This window comes from Ictidomys tridecemlineatus, chromosome 5, assembly GCF_052094955.1.
Source record: "Ictidomys tridecemlineatus isolate mIctTri1 chromosome 5, mIctTri1.hap1, whole genome shotgun sequence".
Lineage (NCBI taxonomy): Eukaryota > Metazoa > Chordata > Mammalia > Rodentia > Sciuridae > Ictidomys > Ictidomys tridecemlineatus.
The window spans coordinates 173,133,328-173,152,988 of NC_135481.1; positions in this window are offsets into that span (position 1 = coordinate 173,133,328).

A 19,661-nucleotide genomic window follows, 5' to 3' on the forward strand; every position below is an offset into this window, starting at 1 on the left:
CTTTATGAAGCAACTAAAACCGAAAACCATATTTGGAGAGGAGCAACGGTCATGACTTTATCTCCCACACATATGTGTAATTAAATACAGCTTTTGAATTGTAGGATCTCCATGACTTCTTCCATCCATAGTTAGTAAAGCAAGCTTCAAGGGTGCAGAAGTAAGAGGTGGACACTTAGTTCTAAGTTCAGAAGATAGTTCTAAACACAAAGGAGATGTTAAAAAAAGAAAAAAAGCTAGTGGTGTGCCACTGGGGTGTTAATGAACTTCTCTAGGAATGTAAAATTGGTCAGTATAAAATCAATGAGTTGAATATACCACATCAGTAGAAAGCCACAAGATCATCTCAATGCAAAAATAGCCTTTGACAAGATTTCAACACCCTTTCATAATAAAAAGTTAAAATAATCAGCAAATTAGGAATAGGGCATTTTCTAAACACAACAAAAGGGTTTATGAAAACCACAGCTATCATCAAAACAGTGAAAGATGAGCTTTTGCCCTAGGTATTGTGTTGTACCCCTGTAATCCACTCAGTGGGCTGATAGGGCAGGAGGATTGCAAGATGGAGGCCAACCTGGGCAATGTAGCGAGACCCCAATCTCAAAAAAGGGATGGGGATGTAGCTCAATGGGTTCAAGGACTTGTACTGGGGAGAGGGCAAGACAACTTTTCCCTTAATTTTTACTTAATTTTTTTAGGTACTATGGATTGAACATAGTTCTTGTGCATGTCAAGCAATCTCTACCACTTCATATCTAGTCTAAGTTTCTCCCTTAAGGTTAAGCTAAAAGGGCCCCCTCGTTCACCATGCTATTCAGTGTTTGTACTGGAAATTGTAGGTGGAGCAATTAGACAAGGAAATGTCCAAGAAGGAAAAGTCTTTTTGCAAATGATATGCTCATACATAAAAAATTCACAAGAAATTTAAAGCTAATCAATGAATTCAGATTTATAGTCTAAAAACTTTGTATGCACCAGTATCAAACAGTCTGAAAAAGGAAATTAAGAATTTCACTTTGGATAGCAACCAAAAAAATAAAATGCACAGGAATTAAACCAAGGAGGTAAGTCATGAAAATTCATTGGGATGAGGGCAGAGAGTGGATAACAAACCTAAGAAGGTATCACATTAATGGATTAGAAGATGTTGTTAAGATAGTGTTACTCCCGAGTCAATACAGTATATTCCCTACAAAATTAACAGTGTCTTTAGGCAGAAATGGAGGTGCCGCTTTTCATTTGAAGGGCCCTGAATATCCTAAATGGCTTTGAAATAAATAAATCAAGTTCCAGATCTCAAAATTTACCACAGAACTATAGTAATAAAAACCACTGGCATTTAGACATGAACAGATTCGCAGAATTGAGAATCCAGAAATAAGTCTTGGCATATATGTCCAATTGATTTTTTTTTTTCTTTTAAGTAGTACAGGAATTGAACTCAGGGCTTTGTGTATGTTGGACTGCTGAATACATTCGCAGCCCTTTTTAAATTTGAGACCAGGTCTTTTTGAGTTATTTAAACCAAGTTATTTAGGCTGGCTTGGTATTTGTGGTCCTCCTGCCTCAGCCTCCTGAATTGAGTAGCATGTGTCTCCACATCTGGCTTGGCCAATTGATATTTGACAAGAGTTCCCAAATCCACTGGGGACTTTTTGTTTTTTAAAGGTTCCCACTATTTTACTTAGGCTGATCTCAAAACTCTTGAGCACAAGGGATCCTCCTCCTTTAACCTCTTGAGTAGATGGGATTATAGCAGGGGAGAGGAGTCTGCAGCAAGTGGTTTTGGGACAATAGTAACCATAAGCAAGAGAATGAAGTTGGACATACTATCACTTGTTAAAATGGATCAATAATTATTAAATACAAGAGCTAACCCTCTACAACTATTAGAAAAAAATTGGGTAAATAATTTCCTTGGATTTGGCAGTGGTTTCTTAGATTCAACACCCAAAGCATCAGTAGAATAGGTCAGTAGGACTTCATCTGAGTTAACTTGTGGCAAAGGTGATGAATGTCAAAAGACCCTTGAGGGGGAGACTTTACAAGTCTAATAAGGGTTTAATATCAGACTGTTTAAATGTAAAATTAAACAGGTAAAGCCATTAGAAAACTAGCAAAGGGATTGAACAGACATTCTTCAAAGAGTTATAACCAAGCAAGGTAGTACACACCTGTAATCCCATTGACTTGGGAAGCTGAAACAGTAAGGTTGCAAGTTTGAGGCCAGCCTCAAACAAATTGTTCAAGCAGCTCAGTTGAAAAGCCTCCCTGGGTTCAATTCCCAGTACCAAAAAATCAAATGTGAAAGATTGTTCAACGCTGTTGGTTGTTAAAAGAAGTGTAAAATCAAAATTGCAGTGAAATGCCACTTGACACCCACTAGGGTGATTTTTTTTTTTAAGCGAGAGAATTTTAATATTTTTTCAATTATCGGCAGACATAGGATCATTGTATGTGGTGTTGAGGATTGAACCCGGGTCGCACGCATGCCAGGTGAGTGCGCTACCGCTTGAGCCACATCCCCAGCCCGGGTGATTTTAATGAGAAAAAAAATAATTTGGTGGTGACATGGAGAAATAGGAGCCCTCCTATAGTGTGGTGGGAACATGTAGTGATGCAGCAGCTATGGGAAGCAGTTTGGCCGATTCTGAAAGCTAAACAGAAGTAGCATATCTAAATGTATGTGGTATATGGTATACATTTGGTCTTCGTCTCTGATTCCTATCAGGGCACCTAAAACTTTTGGGATTTCTGCTGTGATAGGAGGGTCTTGTTCTTCATCATGAACCTCTTTGTATGCCTAAGTACATGCTAATAAGGTGATTTAGGACCCTAGATAGTCTCCAGATGGAAGCACTCACTAGGAAAACCAAGTGATTATAGACATTTGGAACTTTTAGCCCCAAACACCCTCTGGAAGGCAGATCAAGCTCTGTAAAAACTCAATAGAGATTTGACAAGCTTTCAGGATGCTGAGCATGTAGAGGGTGCTGTGTGTTCTGTTGCTGTGACAAAATACCTGAGAAAATCAACTTAAAGGAAGAAAAGATTTATTTATCCTAGTACTGAGGATTGAACCCAGGGGCAGTTTATCACTGAACCATACCCCCAACCCTTTTTATTTTGAGACAAGGTCTTGTCAAGTTGCCAAGGCTGGCCTCTAATCTGAGATCATCCTATCTCAGCCTCCCAAGTCACTGGGATTACTGGCATGGGACACTGCACCTGGCGAGAAAATATTTTGACTAACGGTTCGAATTTTCAATCTGCTCACTTAGCACATTGTTTCTGGATACCTGGGGAGGGAGAATATCATAGTGGGGAGTATATGGTAGAAAAAGCTGCTTACCTTGTGGTAGGCAGCTCAGGACACACCCTTCAAGGACATACCCACAGTGACCTACTCCCACCAGATAGGTCCCACCTCTCCAAGTTTCCACCACTTCCCAGTAGTACCACCAGCTAGGATCACGCTTTCAACATGTGAGTCTTCAGGGGACCTTTCAGATCCAAAGTAATAGGTCCCTGGAGATGGCAAGAGGCCCCCGGGTCCTTCCCCCATACCTTGCTCTGTGAACCTCATTTGGCTGTTCATCTGTGACAACTGACAACTAGTAAATGCAAAAAGTGTTTCTTTGAGTTCTGTGAGTTATCCTGGCAAATTGCCAAGGGGTGGGGGTGTTGATAACTTTCATTTATAGATAAGTCTGTTAGAAGCACTAGGACTTTACTGGCATCTGAGGTGGCAGACAGTCTTGTGGAACTGGGCCCTTAATCTGTAGGATCTGACACTTTGGTAAAATAATGTCAGAATTGAATTGAGTAATAGGGTACCCAATGGGTGCCTGCTGAATTGCCTAGAGTGTAGGGAAAAAACCTCATATCTGGTCACAGAAGTTATGTATTGTTTGAGAGAGCAGGAAACAGAGTGTGGTGTTCTTCAGAATTGGTGTCAGAAATGCAACAGGGAAAAAGTCTGCTTTTCCTCTAAGCGTTGACTCCTGGCTTGAGCTTCCTTTGCTACCTTAAACTTTGGGTCAGATTCCTGCTCAGCACTGCACATAGACATAGTAATCATTTAAGGAGTGTCTAAAAACTGGTAATACTATGTAGAGACCCTAAATTTACTTCACCTCTGCAAGGCTGAAGACACCAAGATAAGAGTAACTAAGATATTTTCAAAATTGCAGGAATAGCAATTCTTGCAGTAAGATCACCCTATGATAGAAACAGCCCTCTAAGTGGGAACAGTTACCCCATGATGGGAATTGATGCCGTGCACCAAGGGGGGGCGGTCATCTCATGATGGGACATGAACTGCCCCCTCACACAACACCCGTTTCCCTGGCGCCAGCAGAACCACCTTCGAGATAATGATCCACCAGATCAGTTTGGCCAAGACTGCCCATCTGCACATGCTGCTTGACCCATGCTTTTGTTTCTTCCCTGACTTCCTGAAGCTCTTGTGACTACCCAGAAGACGGCTTAGAAAATTGGTCACCCTGTTTCTTCCCAGTGTGGCCACACTGAATAATAAATTATTTTTTTAAAAAAAATTTTTGGTAGTTGTAGATGGACAGAATGCCTTTATTTTGTCTATTTTTATGTGGTGCTGAGGATTGAACCCAGTGCCTCACGCATGCTAGGCAAGCACTCTGCATGCTGAGCTACAGCCTCAGTCCTGAATAATAAATTCTTTTTTAAGAGAGAGAGAGAGAATTTTAGTTTTTCGGTGGACACAACATCTTTATTTTATTTTTATGTGGTGCTGAGGATCGAACTCAGTGCCCCGTGCACGCAGGTGAGCATACTACTGCTTGTGTCACATCCCCAGCCCATTAATAAATTCTTTAACCACCATTCATCTCTCTCTGATTGAACTCTACAGGCAGCAGATGGCCAGATATAGTCTGTGGGACCCCTAGAATCACCCCTTTGGCATAAAATTCAAGTATCATCCAAAAGATGGTGACAAGTGTCCATTAATACATGAATAGATGAACAAATGTGGTTTATATTGACAATTATTATTTAGCCATAAAAGTAATTAAATATTGGTAGATGCTACCACTTAGATGACCCTTGAAAACAATGTGTTAAGTAAAAAATTCCGAACATTAAAGAGCACCTACTGTATAAAATGCTTTTTTTCCTTTGGTAGGGTGCTGGGGATCAAACCTGGGCCTCATGCACACTGGGCAAGCACTCTACCACTGAGCTATATTCCCAGGCCTATATGATTCCTTTTACATGATAGACAAATCTGTAGTAACAGAAAGCAGGGGTGGGGACAGAGGAAATAGAGAGTGATGACTGAATGGGTATAGGTGACTTCATAGAGTGATGACAAAGATGTGACAGAGCTAGCGGCCACACAGGTTTTGAATACACAAACTGTTCATAATGGTTATATTAAAATGTTTAATTGTTGCTATGTATGAGAAGTAGAAAGTTCAGTGGTTCATTTTCAGAATACAGTATTAACCCTGAAATGTAAAATTACTGGGGTTGAAAGACAAAACAGCCAGAGGGGAAATACAGCAGAGTGGAGAGTTCCCAGCAGTTAACTCTCTACAGCACAGTAGCCTGTGGATGTGGCAGATTCAAAGTTAATGCATCTGAATAGCCCCTTGCTGAACAGGAGGTGGGGAAGAGGTTGGCCTAATCAACAGAGATAGCAATACCTCTGCTAAGTAATACCTTAGATGAAGAAGTATGAATGGCGTGCCTGCCAGAATGCTGCACACAGCTCAAGAAGGCCTTCCTGTCACCAAGAGAACCAAGGAAGATGGAGACAACTAAAGGTGCATCTCTTTAAATAACCCAACAGGAGACAGAAAAAAATAGGTGAAATCTGGGATGATGGTGCACCCCGTAGTACTCAGCCACCTTGCACAGTAGGGGATAAGATCCTGATTGGGACCCTCTCGGTGTGCCTGTTCACCAGCTATCTGATTTTGCAAGACTGTCATTAAAGTCTGGTTTCTACTGCACCTTGCATCTCTGAGTCCGTTCTTTGGCAGGTGAGAAGGCTGCCCACACCATGTGAATTTTAGCTCAACTTAAAAAGGAAGAAAAGCAAGTTTTGTTTTTTTTTTCCCCCCTCATCAAGAGTTGACCAAGGATTTTGTTTGTGGGAGGATATACCCAAAGGAGGAAAGACTGAATGAAAATAGAGTTGGTGCTGGGTCACTGAAGTAAGGACATTAGGGAAGTAGGTGAGTTTGGCAGTAGCTTTTGAGTGAAAAGTCAATGGTTGGTTCAATATCAGGACCCAATATTCTGAGCAGCATCAGTGTAAAATAGAGCTGAGGCAACTGTCTGACTAGTTGCCATTCATCCGCCAGGAATGACCCAAAAGAGTTTTGTATTCCTAGCTGGAACTGAAAGGTAGGCACTCTTGGTTTTTATCTGTATATAACAAGTATAATCACATAGGAGAAAAAAAAATAGTCACATTGCTTAGTGACTAACAGTGAAAATCCTCTTATGTCACAATTCTTGAAAATCCATTCAAATTCTCTTAAAGTACAGCTTACACGGTTTTGTGTGTACAACCCTATGCATAAAAATCTTAGCTGTTTAGAACCACTGATGAGAAGGAAGAACAAAAGGGAGAAGTCTGTCATCTACATCCAGGCATTCTGACCATTGTATCTTTATGGTAGCTCCCAAGCTGCTGGTGGTGAGAGAGGTTGGAGGGGAGAATTAGAATGTACTCTGACACTCCAGTTTTTATAGTAGGCCCTTATATAGCCCTTAGTTCATTCTAGTGAGCTGGCCTGTGGCTTTGGCGGCTAATTAATAGGCATTACTAGGTTTGCTCTTATGCTAAACTTCCGCTTGGTTAGAGCCACATGCATGACATTCCATAGTTTATGCATTCTGCTTTTTTTTTTTAATAGAACTGAATGTGTGGCTCATGCCTATTGTAATCCCAATGATTTGGGAGTCTGAGGCAGCCTATCTGAAAACAAGGAATAAAAAAATAAAAGACTGGGGATGTAGCTCAAGTAGTAAAGCACCTCTGGGTTCAACTGCTTAGTGAATAAATAAATAAATATATAAACATGCTATTTGAAGAATGACTTGAAAAAATATACTTGTAGTTCTATATTAGTGCTAGCCTTCTATTTACTTGTTGGATTTGTGTGTGTGTGTGTGTGTGTGTGTGTGTGTGTGTGTGTATTTGTGTGTGTGTGTGATGATGATTAAACTGAAGGGCACTTAACCACTGAGCCACATCCCCAGCCCTTTTTATTTTGAAACATCATCTTACTAGGTTGCTTACAGCCTTGCTAAGTTGCTGAGGCTGGCTTTGAACATGCAATCCTCCTGCCTCAGCCTCCCAAGCTGCTGGGATTACAGGTGTGAGCCGCCATGCCCAGCTACTTGTTGAATTTTATGATCTTACTTTATATACAACTTCTATTTCTTTCTTTTATATTTTATTTGTTCTAATTAGTTATACATGACAGTAGAATGCATTTTGACATACTGAATACAAATGGAGCACAACTTCTCATTCCTCTGGCTGTACATGGCGCAGAGTCACACCAGTGGTGTAATCATACATGCATATAGGGTAATAATGTCTGTCTCATTCTACCGTCCTTCCCATCTCCATAACCTCATTCCTCCCCTCACTTCCCTCTACACAAACCAAAATTTCTTCATTCTTCCCTACTCCCACCCCCATCTCACTATGGATCAGCATTCTCTTATCAGAGAAAACATTCAACTATTTTTTGCCAGGGGCGGGGGTGGTGTTGACTTATTTCACTTAGCATGATATTCTCTAGTTCCATACATTTACCTGAAAATGCCATAATTTCATTATTATTTAAGGCTGCATAATATTCCATTATGTATATATACCACTGTTTCTTTATCCATTCACATGTTGAAGGGAATCTAGATTGGGTCCATACCTTAGCTATTGTGAATTGAACTGCTATAAATATTGGTGTGGCTATGTCACTATAGTACACTGATTTTAAGTCCTTTGGGTATGGATCAGGGAGTGGGATAGCTGGGTCAAATGGTGGTTCCATTCCAAGTTTTTTGAGGTATCTCTATACTGCTTTCCATAGTGGTTGGACCAGTTTGCAGTTCTACCAGCCATGAATGGGTGTACCTTTCCCCCCACATCATTGCCAACACTTATTATTACTTGTATTCTTGATAATTACCATTCTGACTGTAGTGAGATGAAATCTTATTATTTGCATTTCTCTAATTGTTAGAGATGATGAACTTTTTTGTATATTTGTTGATTGATCGTATTTCTTCTTCTTTGAAGTGTCTGTTCAGTTCCTTAGCCCATTTATTGATTGGGTTATTTGTTTTTTTGGTGTTAAGCTTTTTGAGTTCTTTATATATCCTGGAGATTAGTGCTCCATCTGAGGTTTATGTAGTAAAGATTTTTTCCCATTCTGCAGGATTTCTTATCATGTGTTGATTATTTCCTTTGCCGAGAAGAAACTTTTTAGTTTGAATCCATCCCATTTATTGATTCTTGATTTTACTGCTTGTGCTTTAGGAGTCTTGTTCAGGAAGTCAGGTCCTAAGCCAACATGATGAAGATTTGGGCCTACTTTTTCTTCTATTAGATGCAGGATCTCTGTTCTGGTGTCTAAGTCTCAGATCCACTTTGATTTGATTTTTGTGCAGGGTGAGAGATAGAGGTTTAATTTCACTTTGCTACTATGGATTTCCAGTTTTCACAGCACCATTTGTTGAATAGGCTATCTTTTCTCCAATGTGTTTTTGGTGCCTTTGTCTCTGTATTTATGTGGGTTTGTCTCTGTGTCTTCTATTTTGAACCATTGGTCTATGTGTCTATTTTGGTACCAATACCAAGCTGTTTTTGTTACTATTGTTCTGTAGTATAGTTTAAGATCTGGTATTGTGATGTTTCCCGCTTCACTCTTCTTGCTGAGGATTGCTTTGGCTATTCTGGGTCTCTTATTTTTCCAAATAAATTCACGATTGCTATTTCTAGTTCTATGAAGAATTTCATTTGGGATTTTTAATAGGAATTGCATTAAATCTGTATAACAATTTTGATATTATGGTCATTTTGATTATATTAATTCTGCCTATCCAAGAGCATGGGAGATCTTTCCATCTTCTAAGATCTTCTTCAATTGCTTTCTTTAGTGTTCTGTAGTTTTCTTTGTAGAGATCTTTCATCTCTTTTGTAAGATTGATTCCCAAGTATTTTATTTTTTTTGAGGCTATTGTGAATGGTGTGGTTTTCCTAATTTCTTTTGCAGTGGATTCATTGCTTGTGTTTAGAAATGCATTTGATTTATGTGTATTATTTTATATCCTGCTAATTTGCTGAATTCATCTATTAGTTCTAGAAGTTTTCTGGTGGAATTGTTTGGATCTTCTAAATATAGATCATGTCATGTGCAAATAGTGATAATTTGAATTCTTCTTTTTTAAAATGTGTATCCCTTTCTAATTTCTAGGACTATATTGAATAGAAATGGTGAAAGAGGGCATCCCTATCTTGTTCCAGATTTTAGAGGAAATGCTTTCATTTTTTTCTCCCTTTAGAATAATATTGGCCTGGGGCTTAGCATAGATAGCTTTTACAATGTTGAGATATGTTCCTACTATCCCTAGTTTTTCTAGTGTTTTGAACACCAAGAGGTGCTGTATTTTGTCAAATGCTTTCTCTACATCTGTTGAGATAATTATGATTCTTGTCTTTAGGTCTATTGATGTGATGTATTATGTTTATTGATTTCCATATATTAAACCAAACTTGCATCCCTGGGATGAGCCCCACTTGATTGTGGTGCACTATCTTTTAATTATGTTTTTATATGAGATTTGCCTAATTTTATTGAGAATTTTTGTGTCTATGTTCATCAGGGATATTGGTCTGAAGTTCTCTTTCCTTGATGTGACTTTTTCTGGTTTTGGTATCAGGGTGACACTAGCTTCATAGAATGAGTTTGGAAGAGTTTCCTCCCTTTCTATTTCATGGAATAATTTGAGGAGTATTGGTATTAATTCTTCTCTGAAGATCTTGTAGAACTTGGCTGAGAATCTGTCTGGTCCCAGGCTTTTCTTGGTTGGTAGGCTTTTGATGGCATTTTCTGTTTCTTTGCTTGAAATTGATCTGTTTAAATTATGTATGTCCTTCTGATTTAGTGTGGGCAGGTCCTATGCCTCTAGAAATTTGTGGTGGCTTTGAGATTTTCTATTTTACTGTAGTACAAACTTTCAAAATAGTTTCTAATTATCTTCTGTATTTAAATAATATCTGTTGTGATATTTCCCTTTTCATCACAGATTTTAGTAAGTTGAGTTTTCTCTTTCTTTTCATTAGAGTGGTTAAGGGTTTATCAATTTTATTTATTTTTTCAAAGAGCCAGGTTTTTGTTTTGTCAATTTTTTAATTGTTTCTGTTATTTCAATTTTATTGATTTCAACCCTGATTTTAATTATTTCCTGTCTTCTACCACTTTTGGTGTTGATTTATTCTTCTTTATTTAGGGGTTTGAGATGTAACATCAGGTCGTTTATTTGTTGACTTTTTATTCTTTTAATGGATGAGCGCAATGCAATGAACTTTCCTGTTAGCACTGACTTCATAGTGTCCCAGAGGTTTTGATATGTTGTATTGGAGTTCTCGTTTATCTCTAAGAAATTTTTTTTATCTCCTCCTTGATGACTTTTTTATCCATGTGTCATTCAATAGTGCATTATTTAATCTCCAGGTATTGGAGTATCTTCTATTTTTTATTTTATCATTGATTTCTAATTTCATTTCATTATAATCTGATATAATGCAGAGTCCTATCTCTATATTTTTGTATTTGCTAAAACTTGCTTTGTGGCACAACACATGGTCTATTTTACAGAAGGATCCATGTGCTGCTGAGAAAAAATGTATTTGCTTGTTGATGGGTGGAGTATTCTATATATGTCTGTTAAGACTAAATCATTGATTGTATTATTGAATTCTGTAGTTTCTTTGTTTAGTTTTTGTTTGGAAGATCTATCCAGTAGTGAGAGAGATGTGTTAAAGTCACCCAGTATTACTGTGTTGTGGTCTATTTGATTCTTGAAATTGAGAAGAGTTTGTTTTGATATACCTGGATGCTCCATTGTTTGGGGCATAGACATTGATGATCGTTATGTCTTGTTGATGTATGGTTCTCTTAAGCAGTATGAAATGTCCATCTTTATCCCTTCTGACTAATTTGGTTTGAAGTCTACTTTAGCCAGTATGAGGTTGGAAATCCCTAGCTTGTTTACTTGATCCACGTGAGGAGAATGTTTTTTCCTATCCTTTTACTACCTTTAGTCTGTGGATGTCTTTTCCTATGAGATGAGTCTCTTGAAGGCTGCATATTGTTGGGTCTATTTTTTTAAAAATACAATCTGCCAGTCTATGACTTTTAATTGACAAATTTAGGCCATTAACATTCAGAGTTATTATTGAAATATAGTTTGTATTCCCTGTCATTTTGGTTTATTTTAGATTTTTAACTTGACTTGTTTCCCCCTTTGATTGGCTTTTCCTTTACTGTGATTCCTCCCTTTGCTGGTTTTCATTTTTGTCTTTCATTTCCTCCTCATGGAATATTTCACTGAGAATAATGTGTAGTGCAGTCTTTCTCATATTATTATTATTTTTTTGGTACTGGGGATTGAACTCAGAGGCACTTGACCACTGAGCCCCATCCCCATCCCTATTTCATATTTCATTTAGAGACAGGGTCTCATTGAGTTGCTTAGTGCCTCGCCTTTGCTGAGGCTGGCTTTGGACTTGAGATCCTGTCTCAGCCTCCCCAGCCACTGTGATTAAAGGTGTGCGCCACCATGTCGGGCTCATTGTAAATTCTTTTAACTTTTGTTTAATCTCATCAAATCTGAATGTTAATTTTGCTGGATATGATTCTTGGTTGGTATCCATTTTATTTCAGAGCATGATATATGTTGTTCCAGGTTCTCCTAGCTTTGAGGATCTGGGTTGAAAATCCACTGAAATACAAATTGTTTTCATCCTATATGTAATCTGAAACTTTTCTCTTGTGGTGTTTAAAATTCTTCCTTATTCTGTATGCTAGACATTTTCATTATAATGTGCCTTGGTGTGGATCTGTTGTAATTTTGTACATTTTGTGTCCTGTAAGCCTCTTGTATTTAATTTTCCAATTCATTCTTCATGTTTAGGAATTTTTCTGATATTATTTCATTGAAGAGATCTTTCATTCCTTTGGTTTGTATTTCTGTGCCTTCCTCTATCCCAATAGTTCTTATATTTAGTCTTTTCACATTATACCATAATTCTTGGAGGTTCTGTTCATGGTCTTTTTACCATCTTCACTGTGTGGTCAACTTTATTTTCAAGATTATATATTTTTTCTTCATTGACTGAAGTTCTGTCTTCCAAATGATCTAGTCTGTTGGTGATGCTTTCTATTGAATTTTTTATTTGGTTCATTGTTGCCTTCATTTAAAGGATCTCTGTTTTTTTCCCCCCCAGAATCTCTCTTTCTGGAAGTAATCTTTTGTTACCTGTAAATTTGCTGTCTTATCTCTTTATTGGAGTGATCAATTGTTGCCTGTATTTGTTCTCTTGTATCATTCTTTGCTTTGTAGATCATTTTAATTTTGTACATTCTGAACTCCTTCTCTGTCATTTTATCTACTGTGCTGTCAGTGGATTCTGTTATTGTAGCATCTTGGTTTGTTTGGGTCACTTTCTTCCCTTGTTTTTTCATATTGTCTGTCTTTCTCTCTAGCAATGCAGATCCAAGATATTAGAGTTTCTACCCTATAATCTTATAGTGTCCCTGCAGATTACCAATGCCTCTCCTTTAAGGGGGAGGTCAATATTTACAACACTCAATGCAAACAATATGCAGCCTTAAACCAACTAGCTTTTATTTAGACAATTACAGTTTTGTCACAATAAACAGAAATGATGTGTTCGATTAGTGTCTACAACACAAATAGTAGATTTTCATAAGGGTCTACAGTTGTTAAAGGTGGACAAAGAGAGAGCTGGGGGTGGGGTGGGGTGTAGGATGTGGGGTTTATGAGGCAGGAGTGAGAATATAGAGGTATTAGATCATAGGAAGAGTGAAAGAGGAATCAAGAGAAGTGGGCTAGCAGGGATACCTCTGTGTAACCAAGTCTGCAGGGACCTTGGTGATGGTCTTCCAGGTCTTGGCTGTTGTCTCTAGATGGAAGTGGGCACATTCCTAGTTGTTGTTGTTGGCAGCATCAAAACTGTAGGTACCTTGATGTTAGGCCTTTAAGCCTTAGTCGGTGTCCTAAGATGAAGCTTCCCCAACTAAAGATGGTGGTGGCAGCAGTGGGGGTAGCCCAAGATGGCATTGGTGGTGTCCCAAGATGGAGGCAACTACTTTCAGGGATGGGGTTGAGAGGGCAGGTCATTTGGTGGCATTGAGCAGCCTGTTTGGAGATGCAGCACTGTGGCATACAGTGGTGTGATGGGCTGCTGCCTCCAGGCCCTGTCTGTTGTCCCAAGGTGGAGGCTAACACGTGGGGTGGGGAGAGCCTATGGAGATGGCTGCAGTGTGCCAGATGGAAGCCGGCCTGGAGAGCCATGCCTTGGTAGATGGGGGACCCCAGCACAGTGTGGTTGCTCTGCTCCTCCTCCTCCATATGGCAGGTTAGGCACAACTTTCTATTTCTTTAAACACCAAAACATACCCCCCAAATTTTTGCAAATATCATTTTAGTATCTCAATAAGTGAACATACCATTAGTTAACCAATTCTCTATAGTTGGATGTTTAGCTTAGTTTTTTTTCCACTAACAATAATGTGATGATCATATTTTTGCATAAAATTCTCTATTTAGATAATCAAAAATGGAATTTCTGAGTCAAAGGATATAAACATTTTAATTGAGAAGAAATTTAATTAAAGTTAATTAACTTAAAAACTTGATTTAATTTGCCCTGTAACAAAATCAGACATAACTTACACTTTTCACAATATGTTCTCAAAATTGTTGATTGTCATTAAGAAAAACACACTTTTCAGTCTTATGACTAAAAAATGGTACATAATAGTTATATATCATTGTGTGTTTGTTTTCAGTGAAGGAATTATTTTTGAGGTAAGGAATAAGTTTAAATATTTAGAAAATAAACTTGTGATAGAAATTTTCCATATTCTTACATAAGTCTTCAAAATGATTGCTAGTTGATGGACATAATTTGGTGATTCCTTCCATTTTGGGAATTCCTATATCTGATTTTTCATGATTATAAATCAAACAGTAATGAATTAGTTTGTGTGGAGGTATTTTTATTTGAATTTTTATAAGTTTTTAGGAGTGATATTCACTATTTAAATGTAGAAGTTAGGAAGAAAGAAACTTGCTTACAGAATTGGGTTCATGTGTTAAATATCTACAGAAAGTTGTGCATAAGGAATTGGACCATTTGGTTACCTGTGGGGGAAGGAACCCGGCTTGAAGGGAGCAAGAATGGAAGAAATTTTCACTGAATACCATTTAGAACCTTTAAAATATTGAACATGTAAGTACATTACCTAGTTCTAAAAAATTAAGTACATTTTAAAAAATTAAAAATGGTGAAATAATGAATGAACTTAACACCCTACTCCACCAGGGGGCAGCATTGCTTTGTAAAGAGGAAGCTAAACCTCAAATATATTGGCGGTCTCAAGCCTGGGTGCTGGGAGTGGCAGTGAGATTTGTTTCTTACTTTCTGTGTTCTCCCAATTTCCTACAAAAATTTACATAGAAATACATAAAAAATCTACATTGAAAAATTTAAGGAAAGAAGAAAGTGCCAGGCCCTGTCCCTGTTGAGTTGTGTGGCCGTATCTATACTGTATTAATCCCTAACAGTTGAGTTACACAGAAGGGGAGGATTGAATTTTAAGTGTTGATAGGTGTTGTCAAGTAGCCCTCCAGCCATATCCTCCTACACCACTAACAACAGAACACGCAGGTACCTGTACCTAATATCTTTATTAACTGAATGTATTGTTACGGTGTTAGTTATGTTCAATCTGGTAAGTTAAAAAAGATCTCTTTTTAAAATTCAATTTAGAAAATGATATTTTGTATCAGGGAGAAAAATTATGTTTTTATATACTGAAAAGCAAATTATTTTTCTAGGAACTGCCCATTTGATGAGGGCAGGGAATTAATTCATCCATGTTATTTCCTAATGCTGTATGCACGGAACAAAAAATGTTGGATGAATGAATAACAGATAGCTGTTCTGCATTCCAGTTTCCTGATCTGTACAGTGGGAATGTATTTCCAGCTGGGAGTGGGGAAGGCTGGTTAAAAGGGACCATTCCTCCAATCCAAATATGGTTTGTTTACCCTACACGTGCCTCAACTGGTTATGAAAATATTTATTATTGGCATGATGGAGCTTTCCAGGCAAGGCAGACAGGCTCCTAAGCAGGTCCAAAAGTGACTCTGGAGCAAGGAGGGGCCATTGGCCTGTTCTATTGTGCTTAGGGGGTGGGGCTTGCATGGGCTAAGGGAGGTGTGCCCTTAGGCCCTCTTGTGGGTTCATGCAGGTGTGGGGGAAGAGGAAAAAGAGAAGAGTGTTGATTGAATGCTGACAGCCATCAAATAAAACCATGAAGTCAAGCTTTTTATTACAGAATAAAAGAACCTCATGTCCTTGAAGATTAAATGAAGTAATGCAGGGAATGTGCTCAGCACCTAGGAGTGGTCAGTGAATATTTACCATTATTGTTGTTCTTGAGCCTTTCAATTCTAATTTTGTGAAAGACTTTTCTTTTGAATCTTGCCTTATACTTTTTTTTTTTTTTTAAAGGAGTGAGAACCGTAGTTACAGGGGTACTTAACCTCGGAGCTACATCCCAAGCCCTTTTTATTTTCTGTTTTGGGACAGGGTCTTGTTAAGTTTCTTAGGGTCTTGCTAAGTTACTAAGGCTGGCCTTGAATTTGTAATCCTCCTGCCTCAGCCTCCTGAGTCTCTGGGATTACAGGTGTGTGTCTCTATGCCTGGCTTAGAGTTGGGTTCCTCTTAAGCATGATGTATCTTATTTGTCTTTGTTTCTCCCCAAATGGACAGCATTTAGCAGGGAGTCAAAGAAGAAACATGCCCATTTCCAGAATGCCTTGTATTGAGAGTCATATACAGTGCTGGACAGTTTACCTATGGTGTTTCAGGGAGTGGGAGTTGGTGTGAATAAAAGATTCTATCTCTGCTGTGTTTAGTTGGTAAAGCTGAACATATGCTTATTTCATGATCTAGCAAGTCCATTTCTACATAGATACCAAAAAGAAATGCTGATAAGTGTTCACAAAGAGACATGTATAAGAATGTATATAGCACTTTACTCACCCCCAAACTAGATACTACTCAAATATTTATGAAGTAACTGTAAAAAGGACAGATTGGATTACATACACACATTGGTATGTCACAATCAGGAGTGGTTCCGTAGGTCTGCAAAAACACACAGCAATATGGATGAATCATCTACACAAAGTGTCGAGTGACAGAAGCCAAAAGCCAAACACAAGAGAAATGCAGATCATGTAATTGCATTCAGATAAAGGACAAGAGCCAACTTTGCTTCTGTAATTTAGGATAATGGCTACCTTGGAATGGGGGGCAGAGGAAGCTTCTAGGGTGCTGCTGATGTTTTATTCTTGGTCTAGGTGCTGTCTCCCTGAGTGGGTTCAGTTTGTGAAATAATTTAGTGAGCTGCACACTTTTGATATGAATGGATTTCTCAGTGTTTGTTAAGCACCTATAAAAATTGATAAACAAAAGGCTGGGGTTTCGGCTCAGCGGTAGAGCACTCGATTAGCATGTGTGAGGCCCTGGGTTAATCCTCAGCACCACATAAAAATAAATAAATAAAATAAAGGTATTAAAAAAAAAACTTGCACTGTTTAAAAAAATTGATAAACAAGGACTAGGGGTGTGGTTCTGTGGTAGAATGCTTGCCTGGCACATGGGAGGAGGACCTAGGTTCCATCCCTAGCACTGAAAAAAAAAATTACAAAACAAAGCAGAACATAAACCTCTTGGGGGAAATCTAAAAGGAAATGTACCCCCTTGTTAACTGTGATGGTGTCCAGGTGATGAGGCTGGCTGGTGTTTTCCCTTCTCTTCCTGAATGCTTTTCATATACAATATATGGAGTTTGTCTATTTATTTTGCAGTACTAGGGATTGAATCCAGGGGTGCTCTTCACTAAGCTATTTCCCCCAGCCCTTCTTATTTTTATTTTGAGATAGGATCTTGCTAAGTTTCTGAGGCTGATCTTGAACTCGTGATCCACCTGCTTCAGTCTCAGGAATTGCTAATAGGCATGTGCTACCATGCCAGGCTCCATAAATATTTATTGAACGCCTAACACTGCTGTTAGGCTGTGATCTGTTTACCTCTCCTGGGGGTACAAGAGTAAACAAAATAGAATTTCCTCTATGTGATAAGCCCACATTTTAGAAAGGGAAGATGGACAATAAATAATTAGCATGTAAATGAATTATGTGGAGCGGTAATAACTGCTGTGAAGGAGAGAAAATCAGGGAAAAGATGATGAAAGCTGCCACGAGTATGGTTCTATCTAATTAGAGTGGTCAGGAAAGGCCCATAAAGAGCAAACTGACATGATGATCCACGCCTGTAATCCCAGTTCAGAGCCAGCCTCAACAAAGGCTTCGCGCTAAGCAACTCAGTGAGACTCTAAATAAAATACAAAATAGGGCTGGGGATGTGACTTAGTGGTCGAGTGCCCCTGAGTTCAATCCTCGGTCCCCCCACCCACCTTCCAAAAAAAAAAAAAAAAAAAAAGAGCAAGTTGAGCAGAAGCCCGCAGGAAGGAAGGATTGGAAATTGAGGAAAGATTCCTAGGTGTAAGGTGCTGCAATTGCAAAGACCCTGGGATGAGAGGGTATTTTATTTCGTGGGGAACATCAGGAAAATGGCAGGGCCAGTTATCAATTTACTACAAGTAAATTAACAGCTCCAAGTCTGTCCTCAGAGCCTGCTCTGGCCCTGGCCTCCTGTTCTTTAGTCGGCCGGCATCATGTCGTTTTGCCGGTAGAGGGCGCTGGGGAGACATCGCAGGAAGGGAGGCTTTCTTTCCTGATTCTGACAGGTCGGCTCAGCAGGCTACTGCAGCCTGGTGATTTCTCCTACACCAGGCTTCCAAAAGAAAGATGGCTTTTACAATGCACAGTGGTCATAGCTCCAGCACCCCGCAGCCTCCTGTGGCACCTTCCTGGGTTTAGTAGCAGAGTGTTACATGCCTGAGGAAAGGCTTTCCCTGGTATTCTAGAGGAATTTCCAGCAAGTTCCATTCCTGAGGCACCGCAGTGGCTTCTCTGCCATCTGTTGAGCATGCCCTTTCCAGCAAGGCCGGGTCTCCACCCTGTTGGTCGGGAGGCAGGGGTGTGTGTTCTTCCTTAGGTACTCTAGTCTCAATCTACAGGTGTAGCCTTGCCTTAAAGTTGCCATTCCGCTAACCTGCAATTGTTCCAAACTCCCTCACAGTAAATATAAATGTATTTAAAAATGTTTTTTTTTTCCATATAAGTTACTGCATGGTTTCTGTCTTATTTTACTCCCTGGCTGTATGGGAGTAAAATAATAAATAGTAGGAAATGAAGTCAGAGTAACCAGGGGACCCTGAGGGACCCTTTTTTTACTCTGAGTGGAATGGGGTGCCCAGGGAGGGGATCTGACATGCTGTGACTCAAGATTCTGAAAGGCTCTCTCTGGCTGTCTAGGGGAGAAGGGACAGAGGGGAGGCGGTATCAGAAACAGGGAGATCAGTAAAGAGGCTACTGCAGTATTCTGAACTAATAGCTGTATATTTGGTGCTGGGAATTGAATCCAGGGGTGCTTAACCACTGAACCACATCTCCAGGCCTTTTAAATATTTTATTTAGAGACAGGGTCTCACTGAGTTGCTTAGGGCCTTGCTGAGTTGCTGAGGCTGACCTTGAACTTGTGATTCTCCTGCCTTAGCCTCCGGAGCTACTAGGATTACAGGCATGTGAGTACCACTGTGCCCAGCTAAGTTCTGATTTGGGTTTGTTTGTTTGTTCTCTGAAGTAAGGGAGAAAAAACAGGGTGTTATGTTTAGATATGAGGTATCCCCCAAAAGCTCAATTCAGGAGTGTTCAGAAGTGGAATGATTCGATTATGAGAGTTGTAGCTTAATCGGTGGTTTGCTCCACTGACATGGATTAACTGGGTGGTAACCTGTAGGCCACCAGGTGTGCCTGGAGGAAGTAGGTCACTGTGGCTGTCACTTTGGGGTTTATATTTTGTCCCTGGTGAGTGGAGCTCTCAGCTTCCTGGTTGCCGTCCCCTGAGCTGCTTCCCTCTGCCATGTCCTTCCGACGTGATGTTCTGCCTCACCTGGACTAGAGGTCAGCAGCTGAAGGGGACTGAACCTCCAAAACTGTGAGCCAAAATAAACTCTTCCTCCTTTAAATTGTTCTTGTCAGGTATTTTGGTCACAGGGATGAAAAGCTAACTAAAAAAGGGGTAAAGAATAAGTCCAAGTGGCCTGGGGCTATAGCTCTCAATTGATAGAGTGCTCACAAGGCCCTGGGTTCAATCCCCAGCACCACAAACAACAACAACAACAACAACAACAACAATAACA